This window comes from Acomys minous (assembly GCF_964271855.1).
Source record: "Acomys minous genome assembly, chromosome: 13".
Lineage (NCBI taxonomy): Eukaryota > Metazoa > Chordata > Mammalia > Rodentia > Muridae > Acomys > Acomys minous.
The window spans coordinates 30,980,522-30,992,616 of record NC_140495.1 but is presented as its reverse complement, the minus strand read 5'-3'; the positions used below and the strand labels follow the sequence as shown (position 1 = coordinate 30,992,616).

Below are 12,095 nucleotides of genomic sequence, written 5' to 3'. Positions count from 1 at the left end.
GAAGGGCTTTTTAAAAATCAGTCGCTTTAATTTTACTGCAACTGGGAAAGGACTACAATATACGGTGTGTGTCCTCAGGAGGATTGGTTTAGTTGGTTGGGGTTTTGGGGAGTTGTTGTTGTTGTTGTTGCTGGTGCTGGTGCTGCTGCTGCTGTTTTGAAAAAGCCGAGATTAACAACAACCTTGCTCAATTCTTTTCAATCCCCAGCCTCACACCCTCCATTCCCTGTACCTATGCTTTCTTATTTATCCCTTGAGCACTTTCATATAAAACTGCTTCTGATTGCTTTTATCACTGCATCAAACCTTCGATCAAAAACCAGCTGCCTTCCAGGAGAATGTTAAAGATGAGAAATATTGAAACTTTAGCAACACATGTTGGTCCAGACTTTTTATTATATATGAATACATGTGGAAATGTGCATGCATGCATTTTAAACTCCACATATGTAATTACTGAACATTACATTATGTGGCATTTGGTTTGGGTTTATTCTGCTCTGAACGGTTATTTGCTGTCATCAATGGATGGATAATTTGTGGGATTTAATTTCTAGTTAGGAACAGGCCTCTTCCCAACCCTATATAATAATTTACCCTTGTGTGTATGTAGAGAAGTGATCACTCTGCGAGACTTCTGTCCAGTGTGGACCTTGTGTCTGTGAATGAATGCTGAGAATCAATTTGGGAGGAGGCTATCAGACTTTATAAAGGCTGGAGTGTGGTAAAAATAACTATGCTGTGGGTGGTGGCTCGCTGCTATAGAGAATAACTCCATAATGCACTGCTATTTTAGACCTCTACCTGGTTAGAAATGTGCAGGCTGAAGCCCTATTTCTTTCTCTCTTTTATTCCAAAGGTTCCTGCACAGAGTAAAGAGTTGCAGTTTCCTGTGGCAGGTGACAAAGGAAAGAGTTCCCAAATGTGTCTCCAGATGTGAGCCCAGTCATGAGTGGCATGAGCTTTTTGACATTCAGTGCACTAACAGTAGTCAAAAAGGAACTTGCTGCAGCCCTGGAAATGTGCAATGAGGATGCTGCTGTCCTCGGTGTATCACAAACGCACCTCGCCTCTGCTCTATGTAGCTGAGAGCATCATCCAAAATGCTCCCAGTGCCCTAAAGTTGTACTTCTCAATAGTTGTCCAAATAGAAGCGAGTGCAGTGGAGACAGGTCAGATCATAAAGTTATCATGATACTATCTTGATTACTGGGCATCTGATGACTTTCTTGTAATATAAGTTGACACCGTTATCACATACTTGCCTCAGACATTATTGCCTTAAAGGAGTGATGATGTTTTCTTGACTTTTTCTAATGATGAAGTGAAGTGACTAAATCTGATATAGACTTCTGGGTGATGTATAAAATTGTAGTGTTTCTGAATGGAATGTCTTGTGATATGAATCTTATTATGATGTGTAAAGGTATATAATGTATAAAGGTTAAAAGAATGAGTGATTCAAAATGTGTCTTATAATAAGCTCTGAAGTCTTTCATTTCTGCATTCATACAAAGACTTCTCCCAAAACTTCTTTTTTATGACATCTCCAGCCAAATCTAATGCTTCATTTCAGAAAGCAGCTTCATGATACAAAACAAATACTAGCAAAGGTCAAACAAGAGCACAATTGGATATGTCAATTTTTTAAACCTTTTGTACAAATTTCGTTGTTCAGATACCCATGCTTGTTTTAATCTAAAATTAATATCACTTCAAACCTTCTCTCTCGGGCTGGAGAGATGGCTCAGTGGTTAAGAGCACCACCTGCTCTTCCAGGGGTCCTGAGTTCAATTCCCAGCAACCACATAGTGGCTCACAACCACCTATAATGTGATCTGATGCCCTCTTCTGCAGATACAGCACTCATATGCAATAAATAAAATAAGTAAATCTTTAAAAAAAAAAAAAAAAAAAAAAAAAAAAAAAAAAAACTTCTCTCTCTAACACCTCCCAAAAGAAAAAAAAAACACTTAAGAGGAATAAATGGTCCAAACATCCCAAGGGAACATTTTCCAGTTTAAGCCTTGTAGATGCCAGGCAGGAACATACATTTGCTAGAGGCTCCATAGCCTCTGTGTGTCAGATCCTCGTCCTGTTGCTCCCGGCAGAGATAATCATGTTTTGTGTTTATGTAACACTGTTCCTTCACGGCACTTGCAGAATATCACATGCCCTGCATCACTAAATCTCTAAAACATCCTCATGGTTGTGGTACTAAATTGAAACGAGGATTGTATTTTAAGATGAAAGATAGGGGACTGGGAAAATTTGAAAAGCAAACGTGCTGAGAGCAGCAGATCTTGTTGGGAGCATATGAAAATGTTGGGGGCCCAGGCACTCATTCCCTGTCACGTTACATGCACCAGCCTCTATAAGTGAGTCCTCCTTTCAAGTTAGGAGAGCCATGACTGATAGCTGAAAGGAAGATGCAGTGAGGAAGGCATCAGAGTGGAACCTCGGGGTCTCCGTATTTCCCTTTTAATTCTGTTCCTAATTTGTGATGTGACCCCAAGAAACCCTTTGCCCTCTCTAAGCTTCAATTGTTTTACTTACAAAATAGTGTTATGTCAGCCATATTGCTCAGCACCCTTGCTCTGGCTCCCAACACTCAGTCTTTTGTAGTGTCTTTTAATTAATTTGTTCATCTATTCAACAAATATACATTGGACATCTTCTGTGTTTAAAGCACTAGCCCAGACACTTGGACTTTTAAGATAAATTAAGACATTATCTTAAAATTTAAAGATAGGAGTAGGATCACTTACAGGTATAAAAAAACCAACTTCAGTGTGAACCATTGCTTGTTAAATGTCCCAAAATATTGCAAATTAGATGCTAAATGAATTCTGGGAATTTGCTTCTGGTATGTTGATTTGACAGATAAATACTCTCTACAAAGCAGGAGAAATAACAACAGAACTTGTAAATTGTGATAATAAAAGAAAATGATTACAGGAAACATAAAGGTTTTTTATTGTAACTGAGGAAATAAGAGGATGGTTCAAGTCCAGGACAGTTTTTTGATGGTTAAATTGTTTTTACACTTTAATAGAAAGAAAATGTTTTTAAACAGGATGATTGGTGTAAACAAAGGCATTGAATATAAACAATTTAGAAACATTAAGAGGTCAAAAGATTAGAAGCCATAATGAAAGGATAAATATTTTCATAAGGCATGGGACAGACAGCCTGAAGGACTCCAAGAAATTATAGTTACAAAAGATGTTGATGTAAAATAATCACATATGGTAGTTGATCTTTATTTGAACTTAAGTAAAACTTAAGCTTAAGAAAGCTGAAATGATTTTAAAAATCTGAGCCCATTATTTGTTGTGACCAGCAAAAAAAAAAAAAATGGTGATGAGAAGGGAGAAATAAAGGTTGTGAACACTACCCAAAGTTGTCAACGTGGTGAGATATAAGAGGAACAAGGTAAATGAAAGACTAAGCAGTTACATTCCATTAAATTTGAAGAAATAATGGAGGATGTGGAAGATAGTCAAGATTTTTGTGGCCTTTACATTAAGTCGTTACTTAAGAATCTCTTAACATATTTTAGAAGGAAGCAGTTCTATTCGACCCAGAAGCCTTAGAAGTCACCATCCAAAGTGCAACACACACAACTCTCCACAGTTCAGACCCTGGCAGTCCTCTGCTGCACACTCAATAGTCTCTTTTCCCTAACATCGGTTAATTTATCCATGTTTCATGAACATAAAACAGTAGTTGAAAATAAACCCATTTACTAATTTTGAGTGTAATTTGTGTAGGAAGAATTATCCTGCTTTTCCATTATGAAGTACGTCTTCACTTGACTGAGAAATAAAAATTGGTATTCACTAAAATAAGTCACTTTAAATTCTCCTTGTAGAGCCACGTTTGCGGAAAACTTGTATAACTCACAGCATTTTGCAATAATAAGACATTTTCAGTGTTTTTAATAGTACATGATAATCTAAGGAACTAAAAATGAGAGGTGTTTTCTTTCAATTTGTTCCTCATTTTGTTTTTCACCTTTGACCCAGTTTTTCTTTCTTCTTTTTTCCTTCTTTCTTCTTTTGATAACTGGTTTGCCTTTGATCAAGAAGAGTGAATGATCAGTGATCAGAATGAAAGTCTTACTTCAAAGATCACAACCATTTCTTGATGACGAGTCTGATGAGTAATTCACAACTAACTATAGTCCACAGTTCTACACTGGGTAAACTGTATGTAGCTGTATGTTCTCCTATAAAAAAAAAAGAAACAAAAATTAAATGACCTCAAATATACTATCTGGCTATGTTAGAATTTTTTATAGAGTTTCTCTTCATTTACAATAATTTTTAATGCTACATTTTCTGCTACCAGGTTCTAAGTCTATCACAGAATAAAAGTAACTCTTTTACAATCTACCAGTAATTTGTAAACATATTCAGTGAATAGCTCCCTTAAAATGATCCTATCTAATAGCATAATATGCCTGCTCTGTAACAGGTATGTAATTTAATCCCTGAATCATTTAGAACATTTAGAACTTGTTTTGCATATTTTATCTAATTTGATCTGCACAGCATCCTAATAGAGTGGGTCATTAAGTACTTTTATTATATCTATGATCAAGTGAGAAAATTAAAACTCAAGTAAAATAACTACTTGCTCACATTTATACTCATAATAAACATTTTAGACTAGACTTCCGGTATGTGTACCATACCATGTCATGTGCTTGTGTGATTGGAAGTGAACGCTAATGAGCAAACTTTAATAATGTTTCTGAAAAGAATTATTTACATTCATCTGGGCAGTGGTGATGCACACCTATAATCTCAGCACTCAGGAGACAGAGGCAAGTAGATCTCTGAGTGTGAGGCCAGCCTACTCTATAGGCAAGTTTCAGGATAACCAGGACTACACAGAGAAAGCCTGTTTTGTAAAAGAAACAAACAAACAAGTATTTACATTCAGTTCCATACACTATGAAAAAAAAAGGAGGTATAGAATTTTATTTGCAGCTATGACCACCTGCATGATAATCTAGAGTAATCTAGATAAACCATCAAAAAAATGAGATTATCAAAAAAGTTTAAAAATACTAATAAAATAAAACAGTTCATATATACAGCCAACAACCTTTTAAATAATATTATAAAAATGCTACTTTAAAATGTGTTTAGGAAGGTCCAGCATGGTGGCACACTCCTTTAATCCCAGCATGAGGGAGGCAGGTGGATTTCTGTGAGTTTGAGGACAGCCTGGTCTTCAAAGCAAGTCGAGGGCAGTCATGGCTTGCTACACAGAGAAACTCTGACTCAGAAAAAAAACCAACAACAAAAAGGTGGGGTTGGGGTGTTAGGATAGGACAACAAAAGTATTATTAGAAAGCACTTACTACTAGATCAACAAACTATATGAGAACTGTTCAAGGAAGCTAGCTTTGAAAGGTAACTAAGCTATAAAATCTATAAAATTTCAAACTAACATTTTCTTTAATTAAGAGTTGTCACCAGCCAAGGACAATACAGGCGGTAAACCTTAAACCCCTACCCAGATCTAGCCAATGGACAGAACACTCTCCACAGTAGAGTGGAGAGTGGGATATTACTTTCTCACATACTCTGGTGCCTCACCTTTGACCATGTCCCCTGGAGGGGGAGACCTGGTGGCACTCAGAGGAAGGACAGCAGGTTACCAAGAAGAGACTTGATACCCTATGAGCATATACAGGGGGAGGAAATCCCCCTCAGGAACAGTCATAGGGGAGGGGAATAAGGGGAAAAGAGGAGGGAGGGAAGAATGGGAGGATACAAGGGATGGGATAACCATTGAGATGTAACAAGAATAAATTAATAAAGAAAAAAAGCAAAAAAAAAAAAAAAGAATTGTCACTTTCAGTGTAAGTACGTAAATGGATGTTTATAGCATTATTAAATATAAAGTAATGATGACTCATAAAATAGAGTCAATAAATCCTTTTGACATTTTTAGACATTAACATCCCCCAAGCATTGTTCAACTTGTCTATATTTTTTAAAAGGATAAATAGGCCAGAATGTTAAACTTAAAAAGACAGACATTTTCCTATAAATAAAAACCTACAAGAATACTGGTTCTAGCTGGACATGGTGGTACATGCCTTAATCCCAGAACACAGGAAGCAGAGACAGGTTTGATCTCTAAGTTCGAGGCCAGCCTGGTCTTTGGCGTGAGTTCCAGGAAAGCCAGGGCTACACAGAAAAGAAAGAAAAAACAAAGAGGGGGAGGAAGAAGAAGAAGAGGAGGAAGAGGAGGAGGAGGAGGAGGAGGAGGAGGAGGAGGAGGAGGAAGAAGAAGAAGAAGAAGAAGAAGAAGAAGAAGAAGAAGAAGAAGAAGAAGAAGAAGAAGAAGAAGAAGAAGAAGACTGGTGTTCTTTGTGTATAATTGATGAAAATTCAAAACAGTTCAGCATTGCACAGTAGCATGGCAGTTTATTAACAAGCTAAGCATGCATACACAATACACCCCAGCTATATCATGCCTAAGTGTTTCCCAAAAAGAAAGTCATTGTCTATGCAGCAGCATGTGTATGAAAAGTATCAGCAATTTCAGTACAGCAGGCAACCCATGGCACTAACCTAAATGTTGGTCACTAGGTATGCAGATAAATTATTGTGAATATATACAATGTATGTACTCAACATTAAATAGCAATGAACCACCAGTTAACTGCTGCTGCATAACATTGGATAAAGAAAAAAATAACTCTCCTGAAATATTCCAAATAATAAAATAACCAAGTGTGATGTCTGTAACCCAGTGAGCAAGAGGGAGGGGATAATTAGGAACTTTAAGCTAGCCTGGACAACATAGCAAGATCCTAGCTCAAACAACAACACAAAATCCAAAATAATAACATAAAACATATAAACTATATATTTATAAGCTCAGGCATAGATGGTGTAAGTGGTAGAATGAAGGTCCTCAAACACCTAGGGATAGAAAAAAAGGAATGAAATTTAGGAATAGGATGCAGCAGCAGCAGTGGCAGACATATAACAATGGGTTTAAGAAAATATATCTAATGTCGAACTTGTAAAATTATATACCTTCTTGCCGTGTGATGCAGGCTGTTCTTAATGATCTTCCTCCTTCAGCCTCCCAAAATCCTAGGATTAAAGATATCAGACATGATACTCAGCTTAGAATCAAATGCTTTTAGGCGACATGCAAAGTAGATGTGTATTTCCAACCTGAAAACACTCAAAATACTAAGATTATTTTATTGACTTTTTACCTAAAAGAAAAACTTTCTTTAAAAAAAAAACATTTTTGTGTCATGCATTTATATAAAAAAAATCTACAGACTCAGTAGGTCACTGAGTTTCTCTAAAGTCTAGAGACTAATTTGCCTCATTATGGGCTTTTAATTGCATCCATCCTTTTGTGAAACTATCCAGATCTAGACACCAAAATGTGTTATTATGCCTTGCACCTGCTAAAGACATCCACAGAGCAATAACTCCAGGAATTCACCAACTCTATGGGGACTTGCTTATTTTCATCTATGAAACTATGTGAAAGTTCAAAAAAGGCACCTTTTATAGTCCATTTGCAACCATTTAAGATAAGGACCAAGAGATAAAATATTATATAAATGTCCAACTCCCCTATTTGAAAGGTTCCTTTGTATCATTGGGATTAATTAGTTTTTCATTGTGGGAGTGCATTAGCATGTGTGTGTGTGCATGTTCTTTGGCTCTGTGTGTGTGTGTGTATGTGTGTGTGTGTGTGTGTGTGTGTGTGTGTGTGTGTGTGTGTGTGTGTGTGTGGACATGAATGTGGGTGCCAGAGGCCCATAGCAGGGTGTCTTCCCCATTGGCACTCCACCAATGTTTTTGAGACAAAGCCTTTTTATTGAACCTGGTCTCACTGATTTAGCTAGACTGCCTGGCCAGTGAGCTCCAGCCATCTCCTTTATCTGATGTCTCCCGGTCCTAAAGTTACAGATTCCTGCAACTGTGCCTACTTTTAATTGAGTTTTACAGACCTGAACTCAGGTCCTTTAGTTTGCAGGACAAGCATTTTATTAAATAAACCTTATTTAATACCATCCCTTCAATCAATTTTTTTATCAAAGATATTGACATATAATGGAAGGCTTTAGAATTAAATAGAATTTGGTTCAAATTCGATTACTTAAAAGCTGTGTGATTTTTTAAGAATTCACTTAAATCCTCTAAGTGTCCATTTCATTTTCTCTTCTGTAAAATAAAGTGTGTGTGTGTGTGTGTGTGTGTGTGTGTGTGTGTGTGTGTGTGTTATAAGGAGGTGTTGAATGAAGAAAATTTATATTTGTTAAGTACAATGTATGAAGTAGGTATAAAACAAATGGTAGCCAATATTACAAAATATTAGCTAAGGCAATCTCAGTTAAAAAAACAGTATTTCTTTAGTCTCTTTCCACCCAAATGAATAATTTATGAATGTGCACACAAATAGAGAAAAAAAATCTTTCATTCTGTCTCATTTCTTTATATGTACAATACACATGGGATATATATTGCATAAACTAATATATTTACATGTACTAATTATTCATTATATATGTTCATTTATCAGTAAACACATATTAACTATCTATACTGCTATAAAACAATCTACAAATTTATATCACATTGTGTTCAATTTCAAGGTAATATTCAGTACTACAAATATATCCATTAAATTATGATTTTGCAATAATTATTATTTAGAAATATATATTTCTATAATTACTTTCTTAAATTTTCAAATCATTACTTAAAGAATTGCAAAATTAGAATTTAATGAACATTACTTTTAATAAGTGTATATGTCTTCAAATAAAAAATAGCAAAATGTTTAATTTTTAAAAATTCTTCCTTTACTATAATGCTGGTTTTTTTTCAAAAGCATGAAAAATAAGCTTAAGTAATGAACAAAATATTTACTGACTAAAGTTGGCAGTGTTAACAAAAGCTACATTTAGAAGCATCACTTGAATTCTCACTCTGTCCATGCCCTCCATTACAATATATGCACCAACTTTCATAAGGAAATCTGTCTTTCAGTCTGAAAGAAGACCATGACTGAAGGCTGAATAAAAGAAAGATTCTGTGACTAAGCAACAGACTGGAACGTCGGTGCTTGTAAATTTTTCATTCTAATTCTGTCCCTAATTTGTGATGTGCCCTGAGGAATTTCTCAACCAGTTTCTGCCTCTCTTCCTTGGCTGCAAAATGGTGGCATTCACAGTTACTCTTCTCTCAAGACTAACTAGTCTCTGAGCAAGCATTGTGTATTCACTTAAACTTCATGGGTGTTTAATGTCAGTTAGTAGAAATCATGTTCTACCATTCAGAGTTAGGAAGACAAATGTGTAATAACTACCAATGACTCATCCATTTACCTTCACCAATAAATTGACCAGTGTCATATTTTCATTTACTTTTTATGTAAAAGGAGTTCAAAGGCAATTGACTCACCTGCATAACACTCCACATTCCTCAGTGATTCAGTATAGTTAACAGTTACAAAAAAAAAAAAAAAAGAAAAAGAAATCTCATCAACATTAGCGTAAAATGATCACGCCTTCTTATCCCAAGCTAAGATCTGAAGAACAGTGAGGCCTTCAAGATAATTCAGTAACTTAGAGCACATGCCACCAAGGCCTCACGGCCTGAGTTCAATCCCCAGAACCAACCTGCGTGGTGGAAAGAAAAAACTGACTCCCCCAGTCCACCAGTTGTGTTCTCACATGTGCATGCATACACACAAACACACACACACACACACACACACACACACACACATATACACACCAGCATACACGCATGTGCAAAGTCAATAAATAAATGTAACAGATTTTTTTAATTTGATGGGAAATTAAAGGTAGTTCTCTTTCTAAGACAGTGAGATATACTGAATTGGAAGTACTGAACTTTATTTCACATGTCCAATGATTATCTATCACAGTGTGCTTGAACTGGGCATGGTGGCGTAGTGTTGGTGCATGCTTTTAATCCCACAGTGTAAATGCAAATGATGACAGGTCAGTCCTTGGAGAGGAAAAGTTTTTTGAAACCTGTGACTAGATTTAACTTTCCAACATAATTTAACATATGATAAAGCATTCATAGTGCTCTTCCACTAAAGCCACAGAAGAAAAGATGATGGATTTTTAAGGTATTTATTTATTCAGGAAGCCTACTTTATTCTTTTTGTTTTAAAAGGGTTTATATAGTATACTTTAATCATATTCTTTCTCCTCCTCTAATTCCTCCCAGATCCTCTCTACCTACCCAATTTCATATTCTCCCCACTCCCTCTCAAAATAAAACAACAACAACAACAACCTATAAGAAAAAAATGCCAAAACAAAAGAAAAAAATAAAATAAAGCAGTCCTTTCTGTGTTGGCCAACTACTCATAGGTTTGGAGTCTGCCTTGGAATGTGGTTGATAGTTCCAGTGACATTCCAATGGTTAATACTGCTTTTTCCTTAGGCAGCAGGTATACAAATAGCTTATTTGTTAGGGGTGGGAATTAGTGGTCCACTTCCTCTTCTCTGTGTTGGGATTTTGTCTAGCTTGAACCAATGTAGGTCTTGTGCATGCTGTCTATAAGTTCATATGTCCTGTTCATCAGTCCTGTCATGTCTGTATGGCCTACTTCCCTGGAGTCATCCATCATTCTGGCTCTTACAATGAGCCTTGAGGAGAAGGCCTTGGTAAAGATACCTCATCTATGGCTGAATGCTCCAATGTTTCTCACATTCTTCATACTGTTCAGTTGTGGGTCATTGTGTGGGTCATCTACTGAAAGAAGCTTCTCTGATGATGGTTTAGTGATGCTCTGCTCTATAAGTAAAACAACATGTCATTAGGAATCATCTTAATCCCATGTTCCTGAAGGCACAATTTTTAAATTTATTTTATTTTGGTTTCTTATATCTCTTTCTCCCTTCTCCACCCCAGTCTATTCTAACACCCCAATACCAACAGGAGGGAGAGAAGGTTAATGGGGAGAAGGAGAGTAGTGTAGCTCTCTTTGGCTACTTCCTGCTGTTTAGGGTCATCAAGTTCTTTGGGAAAACATCAATCTCCATTCCTGAAGATATTCAGCCAGCAGCAGTAGCCTTCTTTTCCTCCTCCAAGTGTTCTTCTCACAGCCCTCCTTTCTTTCTCTCTCTAGGCTCATGTATTTATATCCTTTCAGAGTCCACCCAAGGATATTTTCCAGATACCAAAGATCATGCCCCCTGAATGAGGCAGTTTCCTGCTGACAAAAATTACCTGCCCTCTCACAAGACTGTTACCAGCTGTAGACAAACTGGAGTAGCCCCCACATCCCACAACAGATTAAAACAAAAACATGTTTACATAACATAACTAGCTTTTAAAGAAAGCAAAACTTCCACAGCATGTTCCTTTAGCAGGCAAATAGTAGTAGGTTTCCACTGGAGTCCATGACCTCTCTTGTCTCAAACTCTTGGCCACTTTAACAGTGTCAGATTTGGGTTATTTATCATGGAGTGGGCCTTAAATCCAGGCGATATGTAATTGGTTACTCCCATAATACACCTGTGCATCTTGTAAGCATGTTGCTATTGTGGGTTACAGGTTTTATATCTGGGTGATATTAATGGTTACTATATCCATCCAGCAATATTCAAAATAACTTTCAGCATTATGAACACTAGTCAGTCAGGGGTAAAACGTCTGGTTAGCCACCAGCACCATTTCTCCTATTTCAAGCCATAAGTTGTTTCTTCAGAAATAGAACCTTACTATCAGGTTATGGAGAGTAAGCGATACCTTGGAAATAGCCTGTGATGTTTGGGAGTTACAGGAGGTGATAAACTCCATCCTGCTTGTAAATTCATCCGTCTTATGAAGTTAACAACACAGTGGCTTCAGAAAGTCTCTGCATCTGAGCAAGTTCACTGGTACTCTCTCTCCTTCCCCAACAAAGAAGGATATGAGGGGGACTCTAGCTGAGACTCCTAGTAGAAAAGGCCATGGAGACTGGAGAGGCCTCCAGCTAACTAGACACAACTCCTACTGGAAGGAGGGAAACACTAACACACCCACAAGAACTCCTACCCAAAATGTATC

General features: G+C 36.8%; 1 long non-coding RNA gene across 2 annotated transcripts in view; it reads right to left on the bottom strand.

Moving 5' to 3' along the window:
- Positions 1-3,003: 3,003 nt before the first annotated feature.
- The window catches only part of LOC311581727, a 56,445-nt gene continuing 47,353 nt past the window's right edge, over positions 3,004-12,095 (bottom strand). For both annotated transcript variants that reach the window (XR_014773866.1, XR_014773867.1), the window contains 4 exons: positions 10,719-10,838; positions 9,465-9,484; positions 7,068-7,127; positions 3,004-4,231 (listed from right to left, as the gene is read on the bottom strand). This is a non-coding gene — a long non-coding RNA (uncharacterized lncRNA). The remainder of the gene's footprint in view (positions 4,232-7,067; positions 7,128-9,464; positions 9,485-10,718; positions 10,839-12,095) is intronic.